Genomic DNA, 15660 nt, shown 5'->3' with positions numbered 1-15660 from the left:
ACCATTAGCTGATTTCTCAACAGAAACTTTGCAGGCCAAAAGGGATTGACACAAATATTCAAAGTGACAAATATCAAGGACCAACAATCAAGATTACCAAGCAAGGCTATCATTTAGAATCAGCAGGCCAACACTCTATCCACTGAACCAAACTGGTTTTGGCCGATTGCTTACAAATTTTGACACAACCTTGCATTTGAACATGAGTGTGTTTTCATATATCTATATACCTACTATTATATAGATGTCACACCTGTGACAGGTAAAAACAAGCTTTTTTAAAATTTCTTTTAAAATATATTTTATTGATTTTTTACAGAGAGGAAGGGAGAGAGACAGAGAGTCAGAAACATCGATGAGAGAGAAACATCGATCAGCTGCTTCCTGCACATCTTCCACTGGGGATTGTTATGCCCAGATTTCAAGATCCCTACAGACCAAAAGGGAGCCAGCCAAGTCCGATGCAAAAGTAGAGAGTCCTTTATTATTAGTAGTACAGACCCGGGTCTGGCTCCCAGCCCCCTCTGACACAACAGCAAGAAGGGGGGAGAGAGAGCACCATGAGAAAAACCAGGGTTTTAATAGGGGGTTGAGTGAGGGGACTGTGGAGCCTGCCGATTAGCAGGCGCAAGCCGGGTCTTGTTCCTGGGTGTGGCAAGCAGAGGCTTAGACTTCCGGGAAGAAGCTCCTTGCCAAGCACGTGGCTGCCCCCAAATGGAGGACACAGGATAAGATGGAGGGCATAGTCCTCGCCCTTTCAGGGATGTGCTCGCAACCCAGGTACATGCCCCTGACCAGAATTAAACCCGGGACGCCCCAGTCTGCAGGCCAATGCTCCATCCAGTGAGCCAAACCAATTTTCGCAGCATGCTTTTTTGGAAAAGCAGGGCCATCTGTAGGATGTAAAAGCAACCCACACTATACTAAATATTTTACGATTCCATTTCAATGTTTCTGCTTACAATTATAAAGTGTAGATAAAATTAACCAGAAATATGCGTGTCCAGCTGCAAAACAATCGATCAGCTGAGATATTCTTGCATCAATTGCTGGCAATTGGGAACGGAAAGGTGCCGGTTGATCTGACCTTATGACGAATTTCATTGCCTCATAACTTCTGCAATTTAGTGACATCAAAAGAAGAATTGGTTGAAAAAGTATTTCCCAATATTCAAACCGATTATAAGAATCAAAATTGGCTGAGTGAACGAGTTATTCTTGCAGCCAAGAACAAAGACGTCCACAACTTAACAATATCATTCATTCTAACATTCAAAGCAAGGCAGTCACATACAAGTCCGTCAACACTGTTGTGGTAGCAGATGAAGCGGTTAATTATCCAACAGATTTCTTGAATTCACTCGATCTGACAGGGATGCCACCACACACACTGCAATTGAAAATCGGTGTGCCAATTACCGTGTTGCGAAATGTCAACCAGCCAAAGCTTTGACAGGCACGTGGCTTGCAGTAAAAAAAATTAATGAGCAATGTCGTAGAAGCAACAATCTTGACAGGACCTTTCAAAGGTGAAGATGTCCTCATTCCTCGCATTCCTATGATTCCAACGGATATGCCATTTCAATTTCAGAGATTGCAATTCCCAATTCGATTGGCGTTTGCAATCACCATCAACAAAGCTCAGGGCTAATCTTTAGAATTCTGAGGTTTAGATCTAGATGCGGATTGCTTCTCACATGGACAATTAGATGTTGTGTGTTCAATAGTTGGCAAACCAGACAATCTCTATATCTGCACAGACAATGGAACAACACAAAATGTTGCATACCCACAGGCATTGTGAAATTAAGCATATTAGAAACGTGTGCTTTCTCTTGAGCCACAGCAATACGTGGCTGGGTACAGCATATATATATATATATATATATATATATATATATATATATATATATTTCCGTAGCCTGTTTGGTTCAGTGCATTGAGCATTGACCAGCCTGTGGACCAAAGTGTCCCGGGTCCGATTCCAGCCAAGATCATGGACCTTGGTGGCAGGTTCTTTGGGCCCTTGCCCTGGTTGCAGGCAACCAATTTTTGTGTTTCTCTCACATCGATGGTTCCCTCTGTCTTGCCCTGTATCTTCCACTCTAAAAATCAATGGAAAAATATCCTCAGGTGAGGATTAATAGGAACAAATATGTGTGTGTGTGTGTGTGTGTGTGTGTGTGTGTGTGTGTATTATTGATTTTAGGAAAGAAGGAAGAAAGGGAAGGTGCTGGGGTCCAATCCCAGTGGGTCCAGGGGTCCCCAAAGGTGTGGACAGAGTCGGCAAAGAAGGAATGACACGGAGACAGCTTCAGTTGATCAGCAGCCTAGTCAGGACCTCTAGCCAGGATCTCCAGCCAAAGTTCTGGTCGGAGTTCTGGTTAGGAACTGATGAGGATCTGATGAGGATCTGATGTTTATTGTCTTGTTACATCCGTATTTATACCAGCCGATTTTAATCCTGTCAATTTCTATTACAAAGGTTAGGGCGTTTCTTATCTCCATTCCAGGGAGTAAAGATTATGTAGCTTAACTACCCGCCTGGCACTTAATTAAGGGGTTGTATCCCCTCCCTAACCTCAGGGAAAAATCCCCACCTGGGGAAACAACCTTTCTCAGAGAGGTGACCTTGATTAAAACACATGGCACTAAGGAGAGCAAACATATTAAGAACAATATGCTATATATGCCAGGTCCCTTGAAACATATGCTGTGCAGATGTTTCTTTCCTGCAGCGACTGTGTCAAGCAGCAAGGATGGAACGGCTTCCGGCAGCAATGTAGTGGTAAAGTGGAAAGAAGTTAACTAGAAGAGGACGTTCTGCCGGGAGAAGGCGTGAGCCTGCAAGCGGGCCGCGTCAGAACAAAGTCTTGCAAGCGAGACTTATTGTTCCAAGGCAGAACTTTCCTTGACATGATGAATAGTCCATGAGGGCATAGAAAATTCAGGGGAGGGTGCACTGCTGCAGGTGGAAAGAATCTTTGTATAATATAGGAAATTAATAGTGTAATGTATAACCTAGCTTTGATGATTTCATAAAGCATGTTTGTTAATCTTTGTCACTTGCTGTACCCCATTGTTAATCATTGTCACTTGCTGTACCCCATTGTTATTTGCTGTGCTCACCCCCAATAAAAGCCATGAGGGATCAGAGGATCTTTGCTATTCGCCTGAGCGAGCGGTAGCCCTCTGCTTCTCCGTATCCTGTCGTCCGACTCATCTCTGCGCCTCTGTTCACCAAGAACATCAATATCTGGCGCCACGAGCAGGGACCAGGGGTGAGTCTAAGGGGCGTGGGACCAAAAGGGAGATGCCAGCGCCGAGTACGCGGAACTTTCGGCAATAGAAGCAGAGTATGGGGACTAGCCCGTCGATGCAGAGTCAATATATAGCTGTCTTGAGATCATTGTTAAAGAGTTCAGGGGTAAAAGTGAAGAATGAGGCTTTTAAAAAATTGTTTGAAGCAATTCAGCAGCACTGTCATTGGTTTAACCCAGAAGGAAAACAGCAGTTAAATCTTAAATTGTGGAAACAAATTGGAAGGTCATTAAGAAGGGCTCACCAACAGGGAAATGCTATAGAGGCTGATGTATGGGATGTTTTTAATTTAGTAACGTTAGCTTTACAGCCTTTTCAGTCTGATTCTGAAGATTGTAAAGAAATTCCTATGAAGTCACAAAGTGCTGCTCCAGGAGCTGAATGTTTAAATCCTGAGCCTCTCCCTCCTGGGAAATCACTACCACCCGAGCCGCTCCCGTTAGAGGTCACTGAACCGAGGGAGTCAAATAAAGGACAGAAAGCTAGGGTTAAAAATGAAGTAGGGGGTTATGAAAGAATAACCTCAGCCAGCGATTCAGAGCTGGATGATTCATCTTCTGCTGGTTCAGAAGATGATCGATGCCCTCGCCCTAAGTTAAGGAAAAGAAGAGTGGCGAGAAGGGAAACAGAGATGAAGGAACTTTTAGGGAGTTTAAAAGAATTATTACTTACAGTAGTAAGGAAAAGAAAGAGAATAAAAGCCCTCAGGAGTTGGCTGCACCGCCGCCGAAAAGTGAAAGTAAAGCGGCACTAGCCATTAATCTGGCGTTAGCAGCTGAGCCTCCACCCACCTCCTGAGGACACAAAGAGCTGCTAATGCTCAATACCCTCAAAGGTTATATGTATTATTAATTATAATATTATATATAATTACATATGTTATTAATTTTTATATATTAATTAATATAAAATTAATTTATACAGATTATAAATTAATTCCTTATACTTGGAATGCTATAGCTAAGGCAGTATTAGCCCCAGGGCAATATCTGAAATTTAAATCCTGGTGGTGGGAAGAAGCCAGGAGAGTGGCGATGATTAACGCCCAAGAAAACCCACCTAGATGTAATTTTGACCAGTTAACAGGAACTGGAACACATAGTAGCTTACAGCAACAGGTGCTGTTAGAGAATGCTGTTATTGCACAAATTAGAACTTGTTGCTTAAAGGCTTGGTCAAAAATAGAGGAGGCTATCATCCCAGTCCAATCATTTTCTAAAGCTACATAAATAATATTAATATAATAATAATAATAATAATCTTATTAAAATCTTATATAAATAATTAATAATAATTCTAATCTTCTTGCTGATGCATTAAAAACTGCAATTCCCATCCTGCTAAATGCTATGGATGTGGGAAAGTGGGACATATGAAAAAAAAAATGGTCTGAAGGCAAAAGTCCCACAAGGGAAAGCTAAACATGCTCCCGGAGTTATTAATGCAAATTATGAAGGAGAAATATAAGTTATGATGTCTGCTTCTGGTATTATAAATATAAAGGCTGGAGAAAAAAATGGCACAGTTATTATTACTTCCCTATAAACAAATAGGGCATACAGCACCAGTTAAGCAAACTAGAAGATTTAGTAGCACAGGAAAAAAGGTTTTTTAGCATACAGTCTTGGGAGGCCAAAGACCTCAATTTTTACAGTTTATTCCCAGAGGGAATAAAAATTATCAACCTAGTGGATTCTAAGGCTAATGTAACTATAATTTTTACTTTACACTGGCCTCAATCTTGGCTGGTACATAAGGTGAATGCAACTTTTACAGGTTGTAAACCTCACTGAAATTTTACAAAGCTCTAATGTACTTGAATGTCAGGGGCCTGAAGGACAAAAAGGCAAAATACAGCCATATGTTGCCTCCATTGCACTATCTTTGTGGGGAAGAGATCTTTTACAACAATGGAAGGCTACAATTACTATACCTTCTCTACAGAAAGGTCATAGACAAATGATTTGTCAAGCTGGTGCTGGCGTCACTGGCGCCAGTGTTCAGGACCAAAATTTATAGAGGGGGCCACTTCAAAGCGCTTCGCCCTGCCTTTAAAATGGAAAACAACTGAACCGGTTTGGGTAGAGCAGTGGCCCCTAACAAGAAAAAAGTTGGAAGTGCTCCAAATTATTATCAAAGAACAAATACAACTAGGGCATATAGAAGCCAGCTCTAGTCCATGGAATTCCCCTGTCTTTGTTTTAAAGAAAAAAACAGATAAATGGAGAATGTTAACTGATTTAAGAAGGATTAATGAGATTATTAAACCTATAGAACCTTTACAACCTGGAATTCCAAATCCAGCATTAAAGCCTTTGCTGTAATGGGCAAGCCCCGAGCCATTAAAACTGACAATGGCTCAGCATATTTATCAGGTAAGTGTCAACAATTTTTTCAACAATTTGATATTAAATATATTACAGGAATTCCTGGAAACAGTACAGGTCAAGCAATTATTGAACGACAGAATCGCACCCTTAAGGAAATGCTGCAAAAACAAAAAGGGGGAGAAGAGCTGGTATCAAGCCAGACTCCCCGACGAAGATTATTAAGAGCTCTATTTACTTTAAATTTTTTAAATTTGAATACAGATGCAGTGTCAGCTGCCGAAATGCATTGGGCACATAAAAAGGAGGTCCCGGTAGAACAACCTATTATGTATCAAGATGTCACTACTAATCAATGGTGCCCGACTACCGTTTTAAGGTGGGGTCGAGGCTATGCTTATGTTTCCACAGGAACTAAGAAGTTCTAGATTCCTGAAAAAAGAATCAAGCTAAGGCATGGCGAGCAAGAAGAAGCGTGACGAGGCGGGGCTGGAAGACCGGTTTGCGCAGCTAACCATTCAGAAAGGACAAACAATTCGCACGCAGTTGCCTGGCACCCGAAACACCCCTCCACCTACATGGGGACAGGTGAAGTGCCGATGCCAGGAAGGGGAACGTCTTGTGACTGCCCATGGAAGGCCCTGTAACTAATGACTCTAATTGGATGCCTGGACCTTTTGATGATCGTGGGCCTTTGAAACCAGATGCCGGAATGCCTGTGTGCCTGGGACTGGGTGATCATTGTTTGCAATTGGGTTTTAAAGCCTGGTTGAATGTGGCTAAAAGCACCAGTAATCCTTAAAAGGACCAGTCCAATGGAATTAAACTACTGGAAAAATATCTTGTTTTAATTGTATTTTGTTAACCTGTGTAAATAACTCTGTACTTTTTAATCACAATAGAGAGAGCTTGTATCTATTGCGAGCCAGAACAGGAGTATGGTTACCTGTGCAGATGGACCGACGATGGCAGGAAAGTTCTCTAGCTGGAGCTCTCCAAGCCATTGCAGAAGAAATATTAAAAAGGTCAAAAAGGTTTATTGGCATAATAATTGCTTCAATTCTAGGATTGATTGCTGTGACAGCAACTGCAGCAACAGCTGGGGTGGCATTGCAGCGATCCAAACTGCTACTTTTGTTCAGGAATGGCATAAAGATTCAGAACAGTTATGAAGTTCTCAACGGAAAATTGATAGTGAAATTAATGAACAAATAGCCAATCTTGAACAAACAGTAGCTTTATTAGGGGACCAAATTGTAAGCCTGCAAAGGCGATTACAGTTAAAATGTGATTGGAACCATACTGGTCTGTGCCTTACAATGAGACAGCTTTTCCTTGGGATAAGGTTAAGAAACATTTATTGAATCATGGCAATTTAACACAAGAAATTATTGATCTTCAAGATCACATTCACACAACATTTCAAAAGAAATTAGAGGAGGTAACCGGACAGCAAGTTTTACAAGGTCTTATAAATGAGATACAGAATATGAATCCTATTCCACATATTCAAGCATTAATGGGAACCTCCTCAGGGTTGTTATTGCTAGTATTGATACTTTGCTTTGTTCTATTTTTAGTCTGCAGAAAATCCCATAAAGCCGCAGCAGTGAATAATCAACGCAGTGCTATTTTTTCTGTCATGAACTTGAAGCAAAACAAAAAAGGGGGAAATGTAGTGGTAAAGTGGAAAGAAGTTAACTAGAAGAGGACGTTCTGCCGGGAGAAGGCGTGAGCCTGCAAGCGGGCTGCGTCAGAACAAAGTCTTGCAAGCGAGACTTATTGTTCCAAGGCAGAACTTTCCTTGACGTGATGAATAGTCCATGAGGGCATAGAAAGTTCAGGGAAGGGTGCACTGCTGCAGGTGGAAAGAATCTTTGTATAATATAGGAAATTAATAGTGTAATGTATAACCTAACTTTGATGATTTCATAAAGCATGTTTGTTAATCATTGTCACTTGCTGTACTCCATTGTTATTTGCTGTGCTCACCCCCAATAAAAGCCATGAGGGATCAGAGGATCTTTGCTATTCGCCTGAGCGAGCGGTAGCCCTCTGCTTCTCCGTATCCTGTCGTCCGACTCATCTCTGCGCCTCCGTTCACCAAGAACATCAATAAGCAAGGGGAGAGAGAGAGAGAGAAATACCTATGGGTTGCCTCCAATACATAATCCAGCTGGGAAATGAACCTGAAATCTGGGCATGTGCCCAAACCTGGAAGGGAATGGGTGACCTTTCAATGAGCAAGATGATGCTCAACCAACTGAGCCACACCAGCCAGGGCTCTGTTGCTTCCTGTCTGTGCCCCGATTGGGGATTGAACCCACAAACAGTGGCATAAGGGAAGATGCTCTAGCAACTGAGCCATCAGTCCAGGGACAAATTGATTGATTTTGTACATTTCAATGACAAGGCCTCATCCAGAATTACCTCATTTTAAACACACATACTACAGGACACCCCCGCTATGCCCCAACAATTTCTTGTCATTCATAAGGTGAGTAAGGCTAAAATCCATAACCACATGAAATTGCAGGAATGTACCCCACACACACTTGCTTTTTGTCTTTGGGCTTTCTTGTGAATATATATATGCTTTTATATATATATAAAAGCATTACTTTTTGGCTTATTTGCATATACAGAGGGATTATGGGAAGCCTTTCGCAATTGCTTTAGATTTCACTGGGATTAACATGCTCCCGGAGATATTGGCTCCTCATATCACTTAAGTTATATGAAACCTTGATGATATTTTTAAAAGCTAATTTGTCAAGTCGTGTAAGTAGGTATTTTTATTGATAAGGCAAAGTTAGTCAATTGAGCATTGAGTCAACTTCTGATTCACAAGGAGCAAACGCTGCCCCACCTTCAGCCTCATTTCTAATGCAGGCTGCTAGGGCTTTTGTCTTTAGAATTACATCTTAAATTTCCACGGCTGTATTTTAAGAAATATTCAACCTTTTATAATTATCAAGAGAGTTCAGTTCCATTTAAACTGGTTTTTTGTGTTGAACATGTCCGTTGGGATCACAGAATTTATCCTCGTTATTCATTAGGCCAATGAGCACTATATTTCAAATTCCCCATTATTTTCAGAGGAAACACAAGTTTTTCTGGAAAATTAAATGTCAACACTGTAGGCGTTTAGTGGCCACAATTACCATTTCTTCTAAAAGCTTTTCGAATAGGCAAGTCACATATTTAGCATTTCCCCAGATTAATAACTCCTTATATTCTTAAGAGTGAACTTCAAAAATACAAGACACGCCCCGTACTGGGATCCAAGCCCACAAGCTGGGCATGTGGCCTGACCTGGAATCAAACTGTGACCTCCTGGTTCATAGGTCGATGCTCAACCAGTGAGTCCCACAGGCCGGCCGGGCTCAATTCTTATTTATAAATTCATTGCAAGGACATCGGGTGGGGCGTGAGGGGCCGGGGAGAGGGGGGCGAGGAAGTTTGGGGTGATCAGGCTGGTGCGGGTGTGGGGGGGTATTTGTGGGCAAGCAGCCAAGGAAGCGGGGGCGGCAAGGGGTGGGTGGGGGGGGTGGCAGTTGGGGGAGAGCAGGCCGGCTGGCATAGTGGTTCGGGGCAATCCGTCTGGCAGGCAGGCTGGTGAGCGGTTAGGAGCCAGCAGTCCCTGGATTGCCAGAGGGACGTCCCACTGCCGGTTTAGGCCCGATCCCAGTATACTAGCAGTGGGACATCCTTCGAGGGGTCCCAGATTGGAGAGGGTGCAGGCCGGGCTGAGGAACACCTCCTCCCCGGTGCAAATTTGGTGTTGCAGGTCTGACTGGTCCTTGGGGACTATTGGGCATTTTGGGGCTCTTGGAACATCCAAAAGATGTCTTTTCTTGGGATACTCTCTTTGGTGACCTCATAGGACTTCCCCCCATTGCTGGTGACTGAGTCATTTTAGGTGATTTAGTCTTTTATCCTGGATAACTAGTGTTACTCTTTGTTGAGAGACAGGGAGAGGGAGAGGGAGAGAGAGAGGGAGAGGTAGAGGCAGAGGGAGAGGGAGAAGGAGAGGGAGAACGAGAGAGAGGTAGAGGGAGAGGGAGAGGGAGAGATAGAAGAAATTGATTTTCCACTTGTTTATTCATGTGTCCCTGCTTTTTTTAAAAAAAAAGTACAACAGTAGCCACGAGGAAATTTGTGGTCTCTACCCTGGGACCCTGGGCTGTGCCCTGAGGGCACTGGAAAAAAGAAATGTGACTTGTTACCATGGCATTCACGAGTCCAAAGACATGTGATCTTAGAGGCACAGAAAGACAATATGCTCAGATAAGGTCAAAGATGATCTCTCTCAGGGAAGATACCCGGCCTAGGTTGTGACTACACACTCACTATACACTGCTTTCTACTTTTAAAAGTCTTTTTAGTTTCAGATCTTCCTGGGTGACCACTTTAGGTGTCTGAGTTTGGAAGCCCAGGCCAGGCTTCCCGGGAGTTGCTCAGGTGAGCATGTGGCCCCATTTCATCCACAATGCAAAGCTTCTTATGTATTTACACCTTCCATTTTATCCTGTGGCATTCCATTTCATTTTATTAACCGATATTTCCCCAAATACATTCAATTGCAAAAACAACCGCAACAACAACAACGACAACAACAAAGAAAATGAATCCTCCATTTTTGTCCCTGGAGTACTCGCCTTTTTAGGCTTTCAGAGTTCCAGCGGTTTCAAGGGCCCAGGTCCACAAATAGTGTTCTGGGTACATCCACTCTGTCCTCAGTCACACCCAATCCCCCCCACCCCCCCTCCACACACACACACACACACACACACACACACACACTCAAACACATAAAAAACTATCTCCAGTCACCCTTTCAATGCCAGGCCGCCCGCGGGACCTTCTGGGGGAAAACCCAGGTGGTGGACCTCAGGGCATAGGAGATAGTGGTTCAGGGTTAGGGTCAGATCTAGGGTCAGGGTCAGGGTAAACATAAGTGTCAGGGTCAGGTCATGGCCAGGTTTGGGTTAGGGTGAGGGTGAGGGTTGTTAGGGTTAGGGATGGGGTTGTTAAGTTTAGGTTTAGGGGTTCTGCACGGAGCCCTGCAGAAGGCAAGGCTGGGCCTGCTCCGGCAGTCAGCACCCAGTGCTGGGAGAGGCCCAGCATCCCCGGAGGTGCAGCCCTGGAGTTGGGGAAGGGGTGCAGCTGGAATGCCACTCCCACCCAAACCAGAGGCCCTGGGAGGCATCTCATAACTGGACATGTAGGTTCTCTTGATTTTCAAGAAGTTTCCAACAACTCTGGGCTTAGAAAGTCTTCACTTTCTTCCGCCTTCGAATCTCCTTATGTTTACATCCTGGACCATCTTCTGCAGCACTGTCCCTCTCCTTCTCTTTTGACTTTGTACTGTCCTTCCGATCGTGGCTGTCTCTTGTTGAAAGCTTTTCTGGATGGTGGCTACCACCTATGCTTCCACTTCTGACTTTTCCCACCCTAATCATCTTCTCTGCGGCCCCTTGAAAGGGGAGAATTCCTGATATGAAGTGGTAGAAAGCTCTCTGGAGGAAAGTTCTCTCCATTTGCTGAAGGTCGAGGCTGTGCTCCAGCAGCATAAACTTTGTAGCGTTTTTCGTACCACTCCCTGTATTTCCTCTCCCATTCTCGGTAATGCTCTTTTACAAATGGGTCTCTAAAGTCAACACTCCTCCCATCATAAGCTTTTCTGTCATAGGGTGGTGGAACGTCTCTGTATCTCTTAAAATATTCACGTTCTGTTTCCCCTTGTGGTACAGTGCATTTATTTGGAGACTGTCCCCTAAATGCTTGAGGGGACCTAGATCGTGAAGGATGTCGCCTATATAGTGGTGACCTAGACCTAGATCGACGACGATATCCATGAGATCTAGACCTAGACCTTTGGCGGTAATTTCGACTCTTGCCTCTGCCTCTTCTGGGGCATGGCAGTGATCGCGAATAGGAACGAGAGTGTGAGTGGCTAAGTGACGGAGAATGAGAACGTGAGCGCCCTGAACCACGTCTTGATTTAGCGTAAGCAGAAGGACTTCTGGAGTATGAGGAACCACTATAGGGATATTTAGACTTAGACTCTTCTTGTAGCCGTCGCTGCTCTCTGTAGAATACTTCCCTGGACAGAAGTGGTGCTTGTGCTGTTGGGATGGTATTTGAGGGAGGAGTCTTCCCTCCTGATGATCCCCCAGGTGTGGATAAATTGGCAGAAGGACTTCTGGAGTATGCGGAAACACTGTAGGGATATTGAGACTCTTCTTGTAGCCGTCGCTGCTCTCTATAGAATTCTTCCCTGGACAGTAGTGGTCCTTTTGTGTTGGGATGGTATTTGAGTGAGCAGTCCGCCCTCCTGGTGATCCCAAAGGTGTGGATAAATTGGCTGGCGCTGCAGGGAACCCGGGGGGAGGGACGCTATACCCAGCAGGTGGTGACTATCCAAGCAAAGATGGGTTTCTGAGCACAGGCACCTGGTAACCTTTCTCCTCCACAAGGGCAGTCATTGCTATTGAAGAGGTTCCCTTTGAATGTTGGAAGACGAGGGCTTCGGCCGGCAATATTTTATGATCGGAATCCCGGAAAGGCCCATCTGATTTTTCCGAGTGGACTGATATGGAGACTGTTGCAGTTACATCGGGTACAGGCACTGGGGTAGGTGAATTTCCAGGCGAAGCAGGAGCTAAGGAAGTCTGATTAGAAGTGAACGAAGGTATAGAGGGAGCCGGGTGGCCTGATGAAGACCCACTGGAATCATCAGAGGATCTTGCTGTCTTGATATTGGAGATCTCATCAGAGGCTGTAGATTCCGCTGAAGGAGTCGTCTCCAAGGCGGTGTCAGTGGTGGTGGTGGGGGTAAGGGATTCCGTAGTCCTGTTGTATAACCACCAGTTCCATTTTTGAAGTTATTAACAGCCTGTCGCAAGGCTTTATTGGCAACTAAAGCATCGGGAGAGACATCATGTTGATGACACGTTGGGCATGTATGGTCCTCTGATTCCAAGAGCACTGTTCTTATACACTCATCACAGTAGCTGTTCGCACAGCAGGGAATGATAGCGGCATCAGTCATGATGTCTTTGTAGACGAGACAGAGCAACTCGTCTGGGATAGGGTCGTCCTTTCCAGAAGTCGAAGAGGGCTCCTCTGGGAAGAAAGGTGGCTTTTCTTTCTTCCCATTTGCATATGCCTCTGCCTCTATAGTCAGTATTGCGTATGTCCCGGTGCTGGTGAGCTTTGCACCTTTCATGGTAGGATCTGTCACTTCCATCATGAAACTTGTGGGGATTCCCCTGCTCTTTTTAATCCTAGGATGAGATTCGAAGTTTTTGTCCCCATTTGTTTGGCAATTCTTAATATAATATCCAGGTCTACCACAGTGGAAACAGGTGTAAGATGGAGGTGGTGGACCTAGAGGCTTCTTCATGTAATTGATGGGGTCGTATGCCTGGGCAGACTGCCACATCATGGCTGTAATTTTATCTTCTTCAGAAGCATTGCCTTCAGCCAGATTGGCAGTCTTTCTAAGTTGGGCCAGAGACATAGGTGCAGAAGAGTTGTCAGTGACTTTTTAAGTTCCCATCACTGGTTCAGTTCGTTGTATAACGTCCATCTGGCTTGCAGATTTCACACCTCCAATAGGAATTCTTCTAACAATGACAGACGTATTCTTAGGAATCAGAGCATCATCATCAGTGTACTCTACCACGGTCTGCGCGTTGCTGATCTGCAGGTCGCACTTGGCAGCTTTCAGTTTCTCTCTCCCCATAATCTGCGTCTTTAGGTCTCAGAGGGAGATGTGCTGCCCATCAAAGGTGACGATGGCATAGTTGAGTGTGGAAGCGAATTTATAATGCACACAGGCCATGGTGCCAAAGGACTCCTCAGGTTGGGCGAGGAGACGTGGACACGCTCAGTATACGTATACTTATGAACTGAAGAGCAGAATATGGGCATACACAGAACACTCGCAAGACAACGAAAGACGGAAGGCCTTGGGTTGAACACCCCCTCCCCACAACAGGGGCGTGAGAACTGCAATCCAGTCCCCGACCGCGGAATCACTTCATGTGCAGGAGGGCGGGCCGGGGCTCCGCCAACCGGCACCGCGTCACCAAGGCCGGGTCCCCCTCGCTCAAGCTCAGGGCCAGCAGGCGGTGCAGTCAGCGGCGGTGAGGCCATACGTTACAAGTCCGAGTGACCCAGCGGGGTCCAGGGTCCGTAGTGTGGCCGCACCTCCCGGGGGCTCTCTCCGTGGTTTGGGGTGACCTGGGCCCCGCGAGAAGGCCAGAGTCGGCGAAGAAGAAATGACACGCAGATGGCGGTCAGTTGATCAGCAGCCTAGCCAGGTTCTAGCCAGGTGCTTCAGCGGCCTCTATGTCCCGGGACCGGGTCTTGGCGAGACGTCTCCCCTGAAAGCTCCCTTGGAGAAGGAGGTCTGCGACGGCGACCAAGACAACAAGCCAGGGCTGAGATGCCCGCACCAAGGACCCTGCGTTCTTTTATAACTCCAGAGCGTGGTGGGAAGAGCCAAATCAGCCGCTCGACCAATCAGCAGCCCCCTGGGATGTGAAGTCACAAGTTGGGCCCACATGCCCCCAAGCTAGGCCCTGTGAAAGTACCCAAAGGAAAGGTCCTGCTGAACCTGCTATTCATTCCTCGAAGGGAATGGGCCGGGCGATGGTGGAGGGTGGGGGGACAGAGGGGGGCGGAAGCGGGTAGACCAGAGACGCAGACACACCGAAGGAAGCTGGCCTTGGAGGTCATGGGAGGCAGATGCTGAAGTTGATGTGAATAAAATGTGTATGGTTTTGTATATTAGCGTGCCCCTTGCTGGTCCTTCCCCACTCAGGTCAAGTCCAGGCACCGGGCTCTGGATGCAGGAGGGTGGCTTGCATGGGCGCTTTTCTAACAGCAGAGGGCGGGGAAGGCCCCGCCCCGGCTCACCCCGCTCTTCACCCCCTTCCCCCAGCCCCATGCTCCCTGTCTGGATGGATGGGATGGTCAGGCCCCCGCCCAGAGGCTGGATCGATGTCATTTCTAAGGAGGTTTTTTGTTTTTGTTTCTTTGTTTGTTTGTTTGTTTGTTTTTTAAGATTTTAAAGGAGGATTTTCTTAAAGAGGTTTATTTTTTTTTCCAATTGTAAAAGGAGTGTTTTTAGTTTTGGTTTTGATTTGGGGTTTTTTTTAAACCAGGTCAGAAGGTCAAATCTTCAAAGTGCATGCATGCTGCTCCTCCTAGGAGGCCCGGACTGATTGTTCGAGGGCATCTCCAGGAAGGCCTGCGGGGATGCTGCCTCCACCTTCTGGAAGGATTTCTGGAGTCTGTCGAACAGGATGAAGTATTTTGCCTCCAGCCAGATGAACGCGGAGTGGTTCTCATTGAACAGGATGAAGACTGCAGGGCGGCGCCTGGCGAAGACAAACGTAGGGAAGTTAACAGTACTGGTTTCTACGCTCGCTATAGAAACACATCCTGCGGGTTCGGGGGTAATTCTGGTCTCCTGAGCCCAGGCCCACAGGCAGAACAAACGGAACAGGCTGCTCCTTCTAAGCTGCAGCCTTGGACTCCCCGATGCTCGGCTGGGCTGGGTCCTGCCAGCCATGGCCCTGGCTTTCCTCAGTCCCGTGTTCTTGCTGCTGCTGCTGCTGCTGCTGCTGCTGCTCCCGCTCCCAGATGACCTGCTCGCCAATCTACTGGACCACGCTGGAGAGTTCGTTGAAGTTGCCCGGAAGATCTGACCATCTGGCAGTTGGATGCAGCCCATGAGGTGGATCTCTACCTTAGTGTTGATGCACTGTCCCATGATGTGGGTGACCCTGGCATACTTCCCGCCATTTTGGCCCCAGTAACTTGACAGCCGCCATTTTGTTTTTTAAATGTATTTTATTGATTTTTTTTTCCAGAGTGGAAGGAAGAGGGATAGAGAATTTGAAACCTCAAAGATAGAGAAACCTCAACAAGCTGCCTCGTGCACACCTCCTACTGGGAATGTGCCCACAACCAAGGTATATGCCCTTGACCAGAA

General features: G+C 45.8%; 1 pseudogene; it reads right to left on the bottom strand.

Annotated features, from left to right (window-relative positions):
• Nucleotides 1-5798: 5798 nt before the first annotated feature.
• On the bottom strand, nucleotides 5799-13500 carry LOC102423149 (annotated as a pseudogene).
• Between the last annotated feature and the right edge of the window lie 2160 nt (nucleotides 13501-15660).

Source organism: Myotis lucifugus, unplaced genomic scaffold, assembly GCF_000147115.1.
Source record: "Myotis lucifugus unplaced genomic scaffold, Myoluc2.0 scaffold_632, whole genome shotgun sequence".
In the NCBI taxonomy this organism is placed as follows: domain Eukaryota; kingdom Metazoa; phylum Chordata; class Mammalia; order Chiroptera; family Vespertilionidae; genus Myotis; species Myotis lucifugus.
Note: the sequence above shows the minus strand (reverse complement) of the source record. Positions and strands in the feature narration are given on the sequence as shown.